Source organism: Oxyura jamaicensis, chromosome 3 (genome assembly GCF_011077185.1).
Source record: "Oxyura jamaicensis isolate SHBP4307 breed ruddy duck chromosome 3, BPBGC_Ojam_1.0, whole genome shotgun sequence".
NCBI classification, from domain to species: Eukaryota; Metazoa; Chordata; class Aves; order Anseriformes; family Anatidae; genus Oxyura; species Oxyura jamaicensis.
This window is the reverse complement of record NC_048895.1, coordinates 24,950,357-24,967,211: the sequence shown is the minus strand read 5'-3', so window position 1 is coordinate 24,967,211 and position 16,855 is coordinate 24,950,357. Positions and strand designations below refer to the sequence as shown.

General features: G+C 40.5%; 1 protein-coding gene across 1 annotated transcript in view; it reads right to left on the bottom strand.

Annotated features, from left to right (window-relative positions):
- Window positions 1-9,483, bottom strand: part of RASGRP3 (RAS guanyl releasing protein 3) — a 57,469-nt gene extending 47,986 nt beyond the window's left edge. The window contains exon 1 of the mRNA XM_035320464.1: window positions 9,317-9,483. The gene's annotated coding sequence lies outside the window, so the exon portion shown is untranslated. The remainder of the gene's footprint in view (window positions 1-9,316) is intronic.
- Between the last annotated feature and the right edge of the window lie 7,372 nt (window positions 9,484-16,855).

Here is a 16,855-nt window from a genome sequence, read left to right as displayed (position 1 = left end):
GATCTTGCAAGACTGCACAGTCTCATTGGATTATAAAGTACATTATAGGGCATTTTTTCTGAAATGCAACCTCCACTAATAGTATGGCATCTGAGATTTGAACAAACTCAAGGAATTGCTCAGAGCCACAAAGCTGTCTGTTTTTTAAAATTATTAAATTATAATAGCATATCTAACTGGCATGTTTGTCAGAAATTGACGAATGCCTGCAAATCACAGAAGATGAGGACTGCGAGAAAAAAAAGGGCAATTCAGGTTGCTTCCTTTGACCTTACCCAGCTCTACATATTATATAAACTTGCACATAGTTATGAAACCATGCAACCCTCACCGCTGCCAGCACAGCCTGAAGTAAGGAAGAAGCCCTCTTGCTAATTATCCATGCCTTTGTGGGTCTCTCATTTTCTTGGTATTACAGAGAAACCACTGGGTTTCCTTTAAAAGTTTTCATGAAAAAAACCTCCCAGACCTCACTGATTCTTATCACCCAGCCAAATGAGGGGGAAACCAGCCTGTCAGAGGACCTTTTATTTGCAGTTTCAGTGCTGAAGGATCCCCGAGTCCCTCGGCCACAGCCCTGGCTAGTGGCCTCCTCACACCTCCGCCACCAGCACCCCTGAAACCTCAGCCTTTTCCTGGAGATATGCCAGGGTTTGGTGCCTTGTTTGTCCTCTTTCATCTCTGCATCTGCACCCTGAACACAACTGATATACGAGAAGGAAGAATTAGCTCAAAGTCTCTTCAGTTTATGGCCAGGGAGACTCCTCAGTTATTCACCCAGGGTGAAGCTCTGAGTGGCACCCTCCCTGCCCTTACCACTGGGGCACACCCCACTGGCTGTTAGTCCCATTAGGGCCCTCACAGAAGACACGGAAATACTCGTCTAAGACTTCACCCTTTTGGCCAGCCATCTCAAAGGGCAGAAGCACACCAGACCTGAAAGGTGACAGACCTGCCCATGGTGGGGCAAAAGTTAGATGGTGGGGTTGAAGTTAGATGATCTTTAAGGTCCATTCCAGTGCAAAGGATTCTGTGATTCTATATGACTGGAGCCCCTGGGTGTCCCCAGGGCGTATTGCAGCTGTGGGGAGTGGAAGGTGCCAAGGGGTGGCCCCACAGCAGCACCCAGTGGCTTGAGGCCCCCAGTGCACCCTGGCCCACCTCAGTGGCCGTTTCCCTGCCGCCACCTGTGCTCCCCATAGCAATGCCCCTGGAGTGCCCTAGGTAGCTGCTGGGCACGGGTGGCCCATCTCATGTGGGTGCCAGGGTGAAGCTAGTGGTGGTCTTCCAAATGTCCAGTGTCCAAAGGGTGTGCACCACTGGAGCAATTCCCACAACAGGGATGTGGGTTCATACACAAAATACTTGAATGCAAGATGGTGCCAGGCCTCAGTTTTGCCTTTGTAAACAGAGTAGGTAAGTGAGTCACAAGGAGGAGTGCTTCTGGCATGGCAGGTTAATGTCTAGGTAAAGGGTAAATGCTTGCTGCAGATGTGCAGCACTGCTTTATCCAGTGCACAACTGCGCTTGGCAACCTGTCAACAAATTCCTCCTCATGGTAGGCCTGGAAGGCTGTGTCGTTGTGGCCTCCTCAGACCTCCCTGGAAACTTTAATCTGGCCTCTAACAAGAGTGTCCCCATGTATGAGGCCTTCAGAGCTCCTGAGGATGTTTTAAAAGAGGGGCAGAGGAGATCGCAAAAACTACGAGTTTAAAAATGAGAAAGAAGTCCACAAGGAATGAATTCACTTAAGTTTAGGACACTGGCAGGAGAATAATTTCAAAGAGGGAATCAGAACTGCCCTTGCAGAACTGAACTGGAGGCTCCTGCATGCTTTGTCCCAGGGATGGCTGCTGACAGAGCCAAGTGTAAAATACCAGGCCTGCCTGAGACAAAGGTGAAATTACGTGCTGTGCTTTAGGGTATGGCCCACTGAGCAAATGAGTTATCGTTGATAAATGCCATTTCATTTCTCTGAAGCAATGTTTTCATTTGAGATCAAGGATAACAGAACTTTATGTGCAACTTTAAAAATAAAAGATCATAGATTTCCTTACAAAATTAGTAACAAAATGACTGCTAACATTTAAGAAAATATGATTGAAATGTGTTCCACAATAGTCTACCAATCCACACATACCATTTTAGGATTACTTTTTTCATTTCTTTGATTATGCAATATCCCTAGAACTCTTTTACATTTATCAAGACCCTTTGATATTTATCATTGATTAAATGCTGGTAGTACATGGACCATTAAAAATAGGACACAGAAAAGTCAGTGTCATCACTGGACTGAATAGCTACCTATTTTTATTTGGTAATTATATTTCACTTAGGGACATAATTTGATAATAGTGCGTGAATGGCGATTTTCTACAGACAACTTGGGATACACTCCCTAAGAAGAAAAGGAGTCTTTGTACTTTCTAAAATGAGTAGACAAATAAATGATTTTATGTGGTTCAGTAAAACGTACTGTAAACTCATTGCGGTTTATGTGGGAAAAAGTTTGTCAGTTCCACATGCTGAATGGTCAGATTTAAATCATCATGAAACAGAATAGAAAAATAGCATGGGTATAATTGCTGAAAATAAAACTCTCAAAAAAATTTGTAAGGGTTTCTTTTTTTATTATTTTATGAAGAAATGCCAACATAGAAAGAGACAAGGTAGCTAGCGTAGACAGTGATTCAATTAATATAGTGTTTTGTTCTTATATCTATCAGGTGGCATCTTCTGTATGACAAAAACTTTGCTATTTGTTACACAACAGTGTATTTGTATTAGCTTCTCCACCTGTCAAGAAAACAGCTCAAGACTTGATTGGAAAAGGTATCTTTTTCTTTGTGGAAACTCAAAAACTAAGAAATGAACATAGATTTATCAGTCACGGCATGAGAAATCTTGAACAGTAATAACAACAGAAAAAGAGTACAGTTAGCACAGAATTGTGATAGTATGAAAATACAGATAGTGTGGATAGCTTTTAGAAAAGTCACAAAGAACTAAAAAAAATGGAACAGTTGTCCATTTTGATTCAGTCTGAGATCAGGAAGTTGTTTGCTCTTATTGGTGCTGGATAAGTGGATCCAGAGCCTCTCCCTAGTGTAGGAGTGGCTATTTTATGGATGGCTTTCAACTATTGTTAGACATACTTGGCTATGTCTTGTTTATGTGTCATTTCATTAATTGTAGGTGAATTCATTTAAAAATTGAGCACCAATAAACAGCGTATCTCAGCATCAGTGCTTTGACACTGTGCTAAAATGTGGAATATATAAATATTTTCTGAATATGGCAATTTTGGAGGGATGGTTTTTTGGGTTGCCTGAAAATGTCTTTTTCTGTTAGCAATGTTTTTCCGAAGTCTGTGTAACAGGAGGTGAGATTCTCAGTGGACATAAATGAACCCTTGGAGAAATTGAATCAGGTTATGCTAACTGCAGGTCTGCATTATTACATTTTTTTTCTTAAATGGTTAACATATTATTTGTCTGTGGTCTTCTAGGATATGTGGAATCCATAGCTAATAAGCAGTGCCTGGTTTGAGGGCCTGCCTCAGATATTATATAGCCTTCACTATCAGCAGAAGTGAATGAAAGCAGACCATGGAAGCCTTCACTAGACAGGATGTTTTATAAATACCTAAGTGTGATTAAAAAATCTGCTATAAATAGTCCAGCAGCTCTCACAATAAGCTGCCAGCTAAAGGGCACCTGAAGGACATAATGGAAAAGAAATTCTGCTGAAAATATTTTACGTTTCTCAGCATTACACTACATTCCATCAGTTTTAAACATCTATAGGCAATGTTATATTCTCAGTGCTCTAGGGGGCACAGCAGTACTGCAGATGCCATGTGTACATCCCCTTCCATACCCAAGGGTACACCCACTAGTCATGTTGTGGCTGAGAAATCAGGAGCTGAGAAGATAACATTAGGTCATCTGCAACTCCAGCCCTTGAAACAAGTCCCTTCTTTATAACAGCAATTACATGCCATAGGTGGAGCCTATAGCAATGCCTAGAGTTAAGTTGCTGGTTGCTTTTCACTGGAAAGAAATGCTTTTTTTGCTTTTAAGTATATGAGAATATAGTAATTTAAGCAGAAATTCTATATGCTGTATATCTGTCTGAATACTCATATGTATATTAATCATGCTCTTATGTATATACCAAATTCTTGATGTCCAGCTTTAACTTGTGGTTCAGTTTTCGGAAATATCATATACTCACAACTGTAGGTTAATGGTAATTGTGTCTTAGTTCATATAATATTTTCTCTGAAGGAGATACAAGACTTTAGGGGTTACAAATTTGGCATGACAAAAGAGGGGATAGTCTTAATTTTTCTGTACCTTTGGTCCTCAGATGTAGAAAAGGGATGAGGATAAATAATACTGTGAATGAAGTGATTTATTTTATTTTCTTTCTTTCTTTTTTTCTTTTTTTTTTTTTTTTTAATACATGCAGCATTAAAAAAAAAAGAAAAAGAAAAAGAAAAACAAAAAAACACATACTCTAACAAAAAAAACTAAATTACGAACCTACAAAAACTCTCTCCAGTATTACCTCTGAAAGCCCACAGTATTCACAGAAAAAATGGAAATTTCTGGTTCCCCCCTTATATCAATATAGGTAAGAATCCTTAATTAGTAAAATCATCATTATTATTGTTACTGTAAGACTACATTGTTTGTTTGTTTGTTTGTTTATAGTTCATTTTACAAGGTTCTGTTTCACAGTGGTTGTAATTCTTGGTTTTGTATTTGTCTTGTCTCAGAACACATTTGTAAGTGAAAACACCTTGTTCTAAGCCCACAGTATAAATTGTGCACTAGCAGGCTGTTGCACTGAAGAGGCTGTGTCAGAAAGTGAGTGGTTTTAAAGTCATACATAAGGCCATCAGTAAGACGAGATGAGCCATGACTGTGAGGAAAGTCAAGACATTTGGAAGAACTCAACAGTAGTTCACCCCCTCCCTTGCCTCTTCCCATTTCTGAAATTACAAAATCTACTTTGTAGTTCAGTTGAACTTGTATGTTATTTCATTTTTCCTTTTCCCTTTATTAATGTCAGCTGATCTTTGAAGGTTTATCTTTGTCTGTAGCTTCCCAAATCCAGAATAGCCGTGACACATTTTATGATACTATGTTGGAAAAATAAAGCATGTTAGGATATAAAGGATGCTAAGGATGCTGAGCTACCTAAACAGAGATGTCGGTACATGTTAACTTTTGTTCTCTCTAGCTACAGTGACCTACAGCTTTATCATTTAAAATCTATTGTGAATTAACTAGTGGGACAATGCCAGACCTGTTAGCTTGACAGAACATTACATTTACCACAAGATCAGTTATTGTGCATGTGACTGAATCATACTGACAGAGCAGACTACTCGCAGTGCTTTGTATCACACCTGGCTGTTTACTTGCTTTCATTTCACCTCTGCTATCCTGACCAAGTGACATCACTTCTTTGCAATACTGGCAGTGGACTGGTGTGCTTGCCATTTTCTCCTGCTGTCAAGAGCTGGGACAGGTTTCTTCTCCCCACAGGTACCACTGTGGTTCCCAGGAAGGACTTCTAATTAACAGTGAGATTGCCAACCCTCAAAGTCAATAGAAATAGGAAGAAGATAAAGACAAGAATACTTTTCAAAGCCAGCATATCTTTTTTTTTTTTTTTTTTTTTTTCTTTTGCGCTAACCCAAGACATGGAGGATACCTACATGGTTACGGAATTTGCAAGCTATTTGGAGTAGTCTTTAGCCAGTGTATCTTGTGGTATTTCACATTAAATTTTGCTATGAACAAGCATTGGTAATACTATGTCATATAGTAGAGTTCTGCTTTGTTCTAGGTGTTCTATGAATACTATCATTTGGGATGTATAAAAACTTTAGCTTCTTTATGCTCTTAGTTGCATAAAGTGCAGGCTGTCCCATTTTCCCTAGCTCTATTTTCAAAACAGCCCTGGAGGCTGTACATTCCAGCTTCTCTGTTCTGCTGCAGTGTTGGAGATCCTCTGTGGCCAAAGGAACTTTGAATCCTGGGAACAGAATATTAATTGTGGGCAAGGTGGCAGTTATATGCACAGCAGTCTATCTTGTTCCCCCTCACATTGCTTTTTGTTGTGAGTGTATGTTGTGTCCTTCCGCAACTTTGCTACGCTGCTTTGTGTTTATGGATTATAAATCCACTCTTGATGATCCTTGTAAGGGAAGTCCCAGGTCAAGTTTCCTTCTTTTGCTTGTCTTTGGTTCAAATAATAAGTCTTTTTAAACTCTGTATGTGTGCTTAAGTTTCTGATAATAAGAGATTTGATAATTTCATTTTTGCTGTGTGTCTCCATTTGGTTACTGCTGCTGTATCTCTTCTGCTTTTGAACAGTGACTCCTTTATCTTGTAGCACTATTTGCACATGGCTGTGTGGTAAATGGGAGAACATAAGACAAAAAGATAGCTGCATGAAGATTGACTTGTAAAACAGCTTTTTCATTCATCCTGTTGCTTACGCAACAGTACTTTTCTAGTCCACTAAAAGAGTAGGAAAGCAAGCAAAATGAAGTTAATAGCTTTTTCTGATGGGCACAGAATATATCCCTTCAGGGAGAAACTGTCTTCCATACGCATATTGACCTTCACCCTTGTGCAGTAACCTGGTACAAAGGCTGTGCACCCTTTAACTCTCATTTGAGCTAAGGGATTTGCATCAACTTGAACAATTCTCACTGTAGTGAGTCTCCATTTGCACGTAGAACATCACAATCTGCTCCTTAAACTTTTACCTTGAGCATACTATATCCATATGTTCTGTTGTAAGCAGGCAAGTTTTTAGGTTTGGCACAAGAGGAATGGTAAAATTAGTGTGCTGTGTTTGAAGTCAGACTGGATGATCTAATGACTCTGCCTGGCTTTAAATTTTATCATCCTGTTGAAATAGCTTTGCTTGGAATCAATGGGTCTACTCATATGCTTAAATTTAAGCACCTGTATAAACATTTGCACGAGTCAGGATGTTATTCAGCACATAGTCATAAACTGTTTTTCTAGGGATTATCAATGAAATTATTTTTGAGCAGTGACATTTCTGTTGCACAGCTGCTTCTCTTTGTAGAACTATCTTGATGCTGTCCAGTATTTAATTTTGATTTCTTGACGTGTCTTAACACATGTAATGAGTTTCTTTTTGTGTTCCCTCTCCCCCATTTCTCCTTGTTGAGTGAGACTGTACTGTAGACTGTACACACATCTTCAAAAAATCTTGCTTCCTCTGCCCCCAGACAGACACATCAGTACTTCTACATCTGCTGTTTTTTCCCTGTAATGTTAGTGGACTTGACTGTGACTTGGAGCACAGAGTTCCCTTGTAAACCCATCTGGTGTAGTGGAATAGGGGCTTAGGAAGAAATTAGGATACTTACACTGGAACAACTGCATGAGGCATAACAAATCCTACTAAACCCAAATGATGTATGTCATGGTTTATCTGCTACTCAAAGTGCATTATTTTTTAAGTCTCGTGATTTTTCTTTAAGTCAATCTGAACTTTCCTGGAAAGCTGAGAAATATGGGGTGCCCACAGAGTAATCACAGTTGACTGGTATAAAAGTGGTTTCACAGCTTAATCTTGTGGTTTTTATTTTAATTAAAGCCCCTTAAAATTCAGATTATATATATATTTTTTTTAGTTTCTGCTTTGTCTTTTTGCAGGCAATCTCTAATGGAAGCTGAAATCAAGGAACATTACCTGAATGAGAGCATGCCATGCTAGTAGCTCAAATTGTAGCCTAAAGAGCTTTCTCTTGTAAATATCTGCACAGGCTCCTACTTTTACTCCCATTACAGATGTTTCATTCTTCTCAAGACCAGGCTTATAACCTCTTGGAAATAAGAATTACTGTAAATAACTGAGTACTTTGAAGTCAGACAAAGAAAAGCCCGATCCTTTCTATGAGCATTATCTAACATCTGTTTCACTGGAATTGCTGCTTGGCACCTCCCTGGATCCAATTTTCAGCTGACTGCTGTTGTTTACAATTGCCCTATCGCAGCTTTTCACCTACATGGATGACATCCTGCCTTGCTATCTTCACCATAACAGACTCTAAACATAATAGCATCCTACGGGGATACAGTAGAATAACAACACACCACGCTTCCTTTTACTCACCAGCAGCTTTTTACAATGAGCTACTAATCCTAAGCAATGTCTGCATAACAAATGAATAATCTGAATAGCATATGTATAGGGGTAATGTGTTAGCACAGGTGAGACTAAGGTGAAGGTTATTCCCATAACTAGTTCAAAGAAGATGAAAATCACTTCATGAAGTCCCCAATCTAGTGTTCTGCAGCATCTATCCTCCTGCTTTCAACTCATAACTTTTCCTTTGTTAGAAGAGCAGAGGACTCATTTGAAATTGAAGAAAACAAACAATCTTAAAATAACTTTTCCTCTTGCCCTACTAAAAGACTGACCAGCTGATGCTAATTCAATTATGATTCACTGGTATGCTCTGTAGTCTTAATATTGATTTTTTAAATATATGAGGTCATAATAGTGTATCTCTGTGTATAGTATCTGAAAATAAGCAGATTAAAAATTCCACCCCCATTTTGCTGTCAGTTTAAATTAGAACTCAGAGTTGTAACTACATGGTACTGAAAAACAAAACCACAATGAATAATAGATACTTATGTGTGTATATAGCGTATTTTATGCATTCACACTCATAATTACCTGCCATAATAAAATCTAAGACTATGGAAACTTTCAGGTGCTTTAATTTTGGCAAAGTTCCTATCTTCAGGTATACCTCAAGGGTATGAGATTAAATTTTCACAACATTTTAATTATAAATTGTATTAATTTCATATGCGTATATAATCTAAATTAGCACATCTTGTGTAAATATACATTACATATACTTCTCCCTCCCTCTCTCTGTCTCTATATTTGTATATTAAACCTAATGCAGAGTTGACTTCATTTCTTTTCTTTGGGGCATACAATTTCCACCAACATTTCTCTAGTACTTCATTTGCAGTTTATGAGATGAGGAAGACACATGAAAACAAAATTATCTTGTGAATATATGGCAAAGGTCTCTTTTGCTTAAGGAAAGTTCTGAGGAATCTGTAATCGAGTACTTTATCTAAAAGTTAGACATCCTGCCAAACCTTTATCTAAAAATCAAACCCATTTCCTTTGCCCAGACTCACTCTGTTTTCATTTACTTGTCTGGCCACATCTGAAAAGACACAGAGAATGTGGCGAGCAGAAATGCCAACAGGAGACATTTACTTACCTTAGGGTGACAGGTGTCTAGCCTTCAGCACACTCCTTTTTCAAGCAGCTCTTCTTTTGCTACAGGGTTGGGATGCTGAGATTGTTCGTCCCTTGCACCACGCTGACAGCCCTGGCAGGGCCCTGGCGAGGAGCAGGGCTGTGCTCTGTTCACTCCCAGCAGCTTCACTGAGGCTGGGGCTCTTTTGAGCTCAATTAGTTCTAGATTGTTTGGCTAAATGGCAGCCACACTTCCTTCTATTCTTTCCCAACTTAGTTTTCCTGCCTCCAGTAGTGCTTTTTCCTTTCTTTAGACTATAAATAGGCCTGCCACAACACAGTCTATAGCAGTAAGGAAGGCAGGAAATGCACTTAAACAAAGATCTTTTTTTTTTTCTTTTTTTTTTTTTTTTTTCTTTCACCTTCCCCCCCCAGTATAAGAAGAAGAATTTGATAAAGATTGCTCTGCAGGCACAGTTCTCTTAGGTGAAGAAAACACTTGTTCCAAAACATGCTGGGATGTCCTCCCCTTTTGCACCCTACAAAAAATGCGGACACGCAGTAACACTAGGCCTTTTGACCCTATTTTCTTGACTAATTATTTCCCTTAAGCATTTAAATTTGATTAAATCTTTGAAACTGTGTGAGACTGTAGTGTTAGAACAAAGATTTTCCTTGACTTAGGAAAGATGGCTGATGTGTTTTAGGATGGCAGGATGTGGTACAATAGGAGGTGCAGATTTTGCATGCTTAAGACTGGTGTTTAAAGTCTGCGAACCCAAGTAATTCTCATCTGAGTAATTTCTTCCTCAGAGAAATTTACCCAGCAGCCTCAAGCCAGAGGCTAGGAGGTGGGGAGTGGTTGAGCAAACTGAGGGTGTTTATGGGCTGGGAAGCAGTGCGTATATTCAGTGTGGAAGGCTATGCAACTACAGCTCTCGTAGTAACTGTGTTAGAATCCTCAGATGCACTTTATGAATTAATTTGAGATAAAGAATGATGTTTAAGGGCTTTGGATCAGTTCTCTGATCAGCAGCTTTTCCATGTTAATTATTTTCAGTTTAACAAATTTAAAAAAACATACTGTTTCCAAGGCTCTGTTGAGCTTAAAAAATAAAAATAAAAAAATACCATTTTCACATTATGCTCAACTGAGATGATTATACAGAACTACACTTACCTGGCTCTTTATCTGTTTCCCCTGTTGCCAGTTTTTCTGCTGCCTGAGGTACATGCTTTCCCTTCAATTTATACAAACTAGGGAAATTGCTGTAACAAAACCTTTCTGCTGGTCTTTACAGCGGCGGTTTCATGGTAGCACAGCAGCGTGCTTACTGAAGATAGTTAAGGTTATGCTGCATGGTTTGGAATTGGTGATTACTCTAACATAAAGGTAGAGACTTGAAAAAGAGATGTTGCTCTGTGTACAAGTTTTTTTTGTTTTTGTTTTTCTGTTTAAGGTTTGTGTGGGAAATATATGCACACAAGTCTTGCTGAAAGTGATGGGATTTAAAAACCTGTGGGCATTTGAGGAACCTGGGAAATATTAAGCCTTTTTTTCATACATATTACAGAGGCAACGATCATTACTGCTTGCTGGTATGGTGCTTTATGAATGAATTTGCAAATCTGCGGGTAGTTTTAGGTAAACAGAATGACACCAACACAGTTTAGATAAAAATCAAGAGCATCTTCAGAAAAGTGCCTGCCGTGGTGAGAACTTCCTAGAGATCCTGTTTCTCATTACAAGGATGCCATTATTTATATAAAAAAGAAGAAATAAGTAAGGGATGAATAAACATTTTTGTTGATTCCTTGCAAATTAACGGTGAATCAAGTCAATGTTTTCCTTGAAAGTACTTTTTTTTTTTATTATTATTTTTCTTAAATAAAATTAAATGAAAATAGAATTCTGTAAGTAAGACTACGTCCTCCTCTCAAAACCAGTAATTTCATTTATAGAAGGGTCTGAAAGCTACAACATTTATGATATTTTTTTACTCGTGTTAATGTAAGTTATTAGCATACAGGATTAAACCCTTAGGAAGATGTCCTTCTTTGCAGATCTTGTGCTACAAATCTGACAGAGATGAATATAATTCTTCAAAGTGCACAGGGAACAAATATGGACTTTAACATAAGCACAGAAGTAGTTTTATCAGAGAAGGGTCTGTCGTGGAGCTGACGGCAGGCAAGCTGCAGTCTTTCTGCCTCTTTCAGACCTCAGACCAAGGCTGAAGAACTGGCAATGTGCAAAACTGGCCGAGTTTATTACGTAACTGCTGTGCAAGAGGCCTAACTAACCCTGTTTCTGAAACGTTGATCTCCCCAGTATGACAGCACTGAAACGCAAAGCTGCTTAGCAGTATTTCACTCATGCATACCTTTATTCAAATGTACTTTAAATCTTAAATCTGCTCAGTGAGTTGCTAGTGGTTACAGACGTGAATTTGCATCACATGTCCTCTGTGCACCGCGGTGCCGCCCGCGCCAAGCACCGCCGGAGCCCTGGAGAAGCTCCGTCTCGAACAGCTGCCTCCTCCGTGTCAGCCCAGCGCCCAGCTGCCGGAGCCCGCTTACCCCCGTTTGGGGGGGGGGGAGCCTTTCTTTCAAGCACACGGACCTTTTCTCTACGCCAGTTGAAACATCTCGAAAGCGTTAAAAACAGAATGCAAGGTGGGAGCAGGATTTCTCTCCTCTGTCAGTGTGACTTTGCACACTGGAAGAAATTCCTACCCAGTGGCCCAATTTTTCACTCCCACTTAACCCTTGCAGTTTTGAGGTGAGAGCCTGCCTTGAGAGGTCTTCAGAGTTTCCGCTCTAGAGTTTCCTTTGGGTGTCAGGTAATTGATGGAGTGACAAGAAACTAAAACCTGGGTGAGAAAGAGTTGCAGAAGGCAAATGCCTGGAAGGTCCAATTAAACTGTTCTATGCTAAAGCAAAAAAAGCATATGTTCTCTGAAAGATGTATTTTTACTAGTCTTTTCTAAAGACTGGTAGGACACCAGACTGGAGGACAGCATTGTCTGCAAGAGCAGATGTGGAATAACACTGTGGTGTCCATACACTGCAGGGATGTTTTTGGTCCCCTGGACTCAAAGCATCTCATCTTCACAGCTCGTTTACACTCTGATCCCTGAAAATACATGCATTTTTTTTTTTTTTTTTTTTTTTTTTTTTTCCAGGACACTTCGAAGGGGCTTTTTACAGATAATTTTTATTTCTGCCAGTGAGTCACAAAACATTGCTCCAGATGCTTTGAAACAGTTTCCCACCTAGTGCTGATTACTGTTAGTTTAGCTCCCCACCTGTTTTTTCACTACCAGAATGGTAACAATAGCATCCAAATTCCCATGAAATTGGCGTATAGAAGCTTTTCAGAACAGCTTCCAAAACAAAAAGCTGAAATATCTGAACCTCCTCCTCTGCTTTTCTGCTGCCCCTCCCTCGTGCTGCTGAGCAGCATTGTGCTACACCACTCTTTCCACTGACATCAGTGGGAATAGGTTTGACATAAAGCCCAGCCCAGTGAGAGCATGGGAGCACAATCTAGTTTGTCATGTCTGTAATTCATAAAATAGCTTGAATTCTTTACAGTATTGTTTCTGTCCCTCTTCTGTCCTCAGTTGTCACCTTCTTGTCTGCACGTTTCATCACCTAATGGAATAAATTGCAAGAAATTACTTAACTTTCCCTGGTCAGGCTATAGCGAGAAAGAAACAATAAACAGGTTTTGTCTTTTACAGCTCATGTTTAGTCTACCTGATTTAACACCACGGAGATATCTTGTCTCAGAAGTATTGAGTAAATTATAAGGCCACAGACCTTTCTTTTGATTTCTGATCCTGTTAAACACAGATGGTCTTTCTGGACTGCAGCGCAGGCTCTGGGCCAGATCCCTGGCTTCTACGAACTGGTGTGGCTTCATCAACTTCAGCGGAGCGACGCAGGTTTGAACTGTCTGGGGAATCTGGCCAATTGGTTTTCATGGATCTGTGACAGTTCACAGCAGCTGAGGATCTGTGCATTTAAAGGCCTTTCTATTTATAGCTTGTGTTCAGTCTATAGAAAGTGTATTGTTTTCCTCCCCTCCACCATTCAAGCAAGCCATCAAAATGTAAAAATATCCCGACAGTCCTGCTGCTTCCAGCTGTGGGGCAAGCTGAAGAACAGTTCATTGTGATCTTAAAAAAGAAGTCGGGGAAAGCTGCAGGTCAGACTCAAGCTGTGAGTCGACTTACATGTAGAAGATAAGGTGCTCGTCGTCTGTCCTGTGTTTGTGGCCTCATGAGGTCAGCACAGCTGCTGTCTGTAATCCGTCTTGCTATAAGCTATATGTGTGTGTTTTAGAAAGGTTGTGTGGTTATGAGGGGAGAACACGAATAGAAAACTAATTTATTTTTTACCTTCTTGCTTACCAAAACATGTACTTTTTTTTTTTTTTTTTTTCTCCTGTTTTGCACAAAAAGCATGATGGCAGCATAATAGCAAAGATTAAAGTTAAAGCTTTAGTTAAGAAATATTAAAATTATAAAGACCTAAATCTTATGTACATCCCATCTCTTCCCTGTGAGAGGTTTCTGTTCAAATAGCCAGGACTTTAAAGCTTTCAGGGAGATGGTGACAGCAGGAAACATTATCTCCACGTTATTGATGAGGACATAGAGGAACTTGCCAAAGGCCTCACAGGAAATAATACGTTTATCTGGAAAGCTTATTCTGTTGGTTGTTCCTGCTTTTCATCTATTTTTTTCTTGTATTTTTTCTTGTCTCCTGTTCCCTTTTCAGTCACATCTTTGTATTCAAGGCATTCTACCTCTGTCCTGCTTAGTGTGTGCTTAATTTACTCTAGCAGAGTTGATCTTTCTTTGCTTCCAGTCTGCTCACAATTTCATTATACGTTCCCACTTGTAAAATTTTCCTGCAAGCTCCTTTGTGCCTTCTCCCTCACTTGCGTAAAGCTACTCCAAACAGCTGCAGCACTGCCATCCTATTGTGCAAAACTCCTTTGTCCCACCGCCCTCTGGAAATGTCAGCAGTGCTGCTGCAGGGCAGCAGGTGGTGGTTTGTTCCAGGGAGGTAAAAGGGGCTACAAAAAAAGTTCATCGGGTTCCTGCACTGTCAGAAATTACCTCCAACAAATTCTTCTGTAAGCCTGTGCTGCGTATCTCTGCAGGTGGGTGCTCAGGATGCCGTGTCAGAAGCCCCCCTTCCTGACTGCATCCCTTGTTGCTACAGGGTGGGCAGCTGCCCTTGGTGTTACTGGTGTTATCTCATCACTTGCTTGTATAATTCTCCCATCCGTATCCATCTTACTCTCTCATTTTATACATCAGCTGACAGAAAGCCTTTTTTTACAGCACCTGGCACAACAGGGTGCTCAATTCTGACTCCTGTGTGCTGTGACTCAGAGGCATTAAGGATGGATAGAAGACCTCAAGCATTATAGTCCTGGACTTCAGCCTGTTGGATCTCAAAAGCCCACTTTTCTACCCCTGTATTTATTTGAATGTGTGCAATTTAAAATTGAAATTTCTATGGAAAAAGTGAGAAAACATGTAGCAGTGACAAATTGCTTCCACCTTTGTGTATAACGTACTAATAAAATAGCAAGAACGCGTTTTGCAGGTGATGGAGCTGTAGCAAAAAGACTTCCCTACAGCATTCTCTTACCTTTTCCTGGCAGCCAGCAGCTGGGTCACACCATTGTGTTTCCCCCTTGTGGTGTAGATTGAGAAAGAAAAGTATTGTTCAATGGCCAAGGATTACCTGCTTTGCTTGTAGGCTGACAGAGTTAGCTTTTCCTGTGCACTAGTTTCCCCTTGCTGTAGTTCACTGACCAAGATGAGTTCCTTGCTGTTTATGCCAGTGTCAGTTTATTTCCCTCTTTCTTCCTTTGCCACTATTCAAAGGGCTTCCATTTGCTGACCAAACTTACCTAGATTTCAAGGTGTTTACCTTCCTACAGGTGCCAGGACAGAGGAAATAAGTAGGTTCAGCTGTGCTGAACACCATTGTGCCAGCCTATGAAAGACGTCGCAGCACAACCACATTTGCTGCCATTTGAGGTAGGGCGGTGTGTCCGAAATGGCTTTTTGAGGCATAGCTACAGCAAAACATCTCTGTTGGAGTCTGGACCATACTGGCAAACGTGCTCGTCTGCTGGAGCTGTAAGCCAAATGCCATAAATCACACTGGGACAAGGACTTCTTCCTGGCAGAGGCTCTTAGAGGGGGTTTGTCAAGCCCCAAGGTGACATCGCTTCAATGCCAAATCTCTGTTGCCTGCACCTGTCTTGAGAGCAGCTGACTGGTGTGGTCCCCATCATCTGGTCGTGCTAAAAGGAAGAAGAAAAGCGGTTCCTTCGTGGTTCCTGTCAGGTGTTGTGGTGGTGTGTCACCTCCTGGCTGGCAGCAGTGGGACCCTTGGGAGGCCCCAGGCACAGGAATAGCAGCAGCAGCGTGCACAGTCACACTCCCTGCCCGTGAGGTATCTCCAGTGACTTCAAAGGGGCCAGGATTTCATGGTGGATATCTGCTGTGTTGTGTTGGGCAGATCAGTGTCTGCCTTTTTTTTTTTTTTTTTTTTTTTTTTTTTTTTTTTTTTTTTTTTTTTCCCCTCTGCATTCCTAGGAATTGTTCCAGTGCAGTTAATGCTTTCTCTATCAGCTTGACCTGCCTGTACGAGCTAGCTTTACATGAGCTAGACCAGCTGCTGACAGGCTGGGGTAGGAATTTTGTTGTGCAGGGAGATTAAATAGTTTATTTCTCATCCATCAGGAGGAGTCCTCAGACTGCCAGTCAGCTGGGCTTCTTAGGTGACAGCTTTTACCTTAGGCTAATGGATGGTTTAAAAATAGCCGTAGTTAGACACTAATTGCTCTGCTGGAACCTTTAAACTTCTCACATGCTTTTATTCTGGTTTTGAGTCCAGGCTCTTCAGTTGCTGCCATCAGCTGTGTTCTGTGTCTGAGGCTTCACGTTCGCAGCTGGCTCTGAATTCCCAGCGCGGACACACAGACGGTGTCTTCCTGGAGCTCCTTCTTGTGACACAGTTTCCCTCTCAGCGCTGCAGATTTTATCATCATTCCTCAAACGTGAGCAATGTGGCACTTCAGATGCTGTGCTGACCTCTAGTGACAAAGGCAGAAGTACCTTTGCTCTTAAAACCTGTGAAAACCTGGAGCCTGTGATTTCTCTGCTCTCTGAAAACCTGTGAAAGCCAAAGCTTCCTTGTAGCTTGCCTCTTTTCTGCAGTTTTCAGCCCAAATGAACCATAAGGGTTTAATCTCTCCTCATGTATCTCCAGGTTCTTATGATAGTTGCCCATATTTCTGTCCAGTTGTTGAACAGCCGGTGCTGTATTCAGATCTTTTGCTAGTTTTGCAGTAGGAGAATTATATGAACATTTATTAATATCTATTTTATAACCTATAAAATTAATCATTTTTACAAGCTGCTGACACTTCATGCCATTTATGGTGCTACAATAAAGTGCTTTATGTAAGGATAAATTAAACACCAAAACTCAGAGTTTAAAAATTTTGGTTTGACTCTTATTA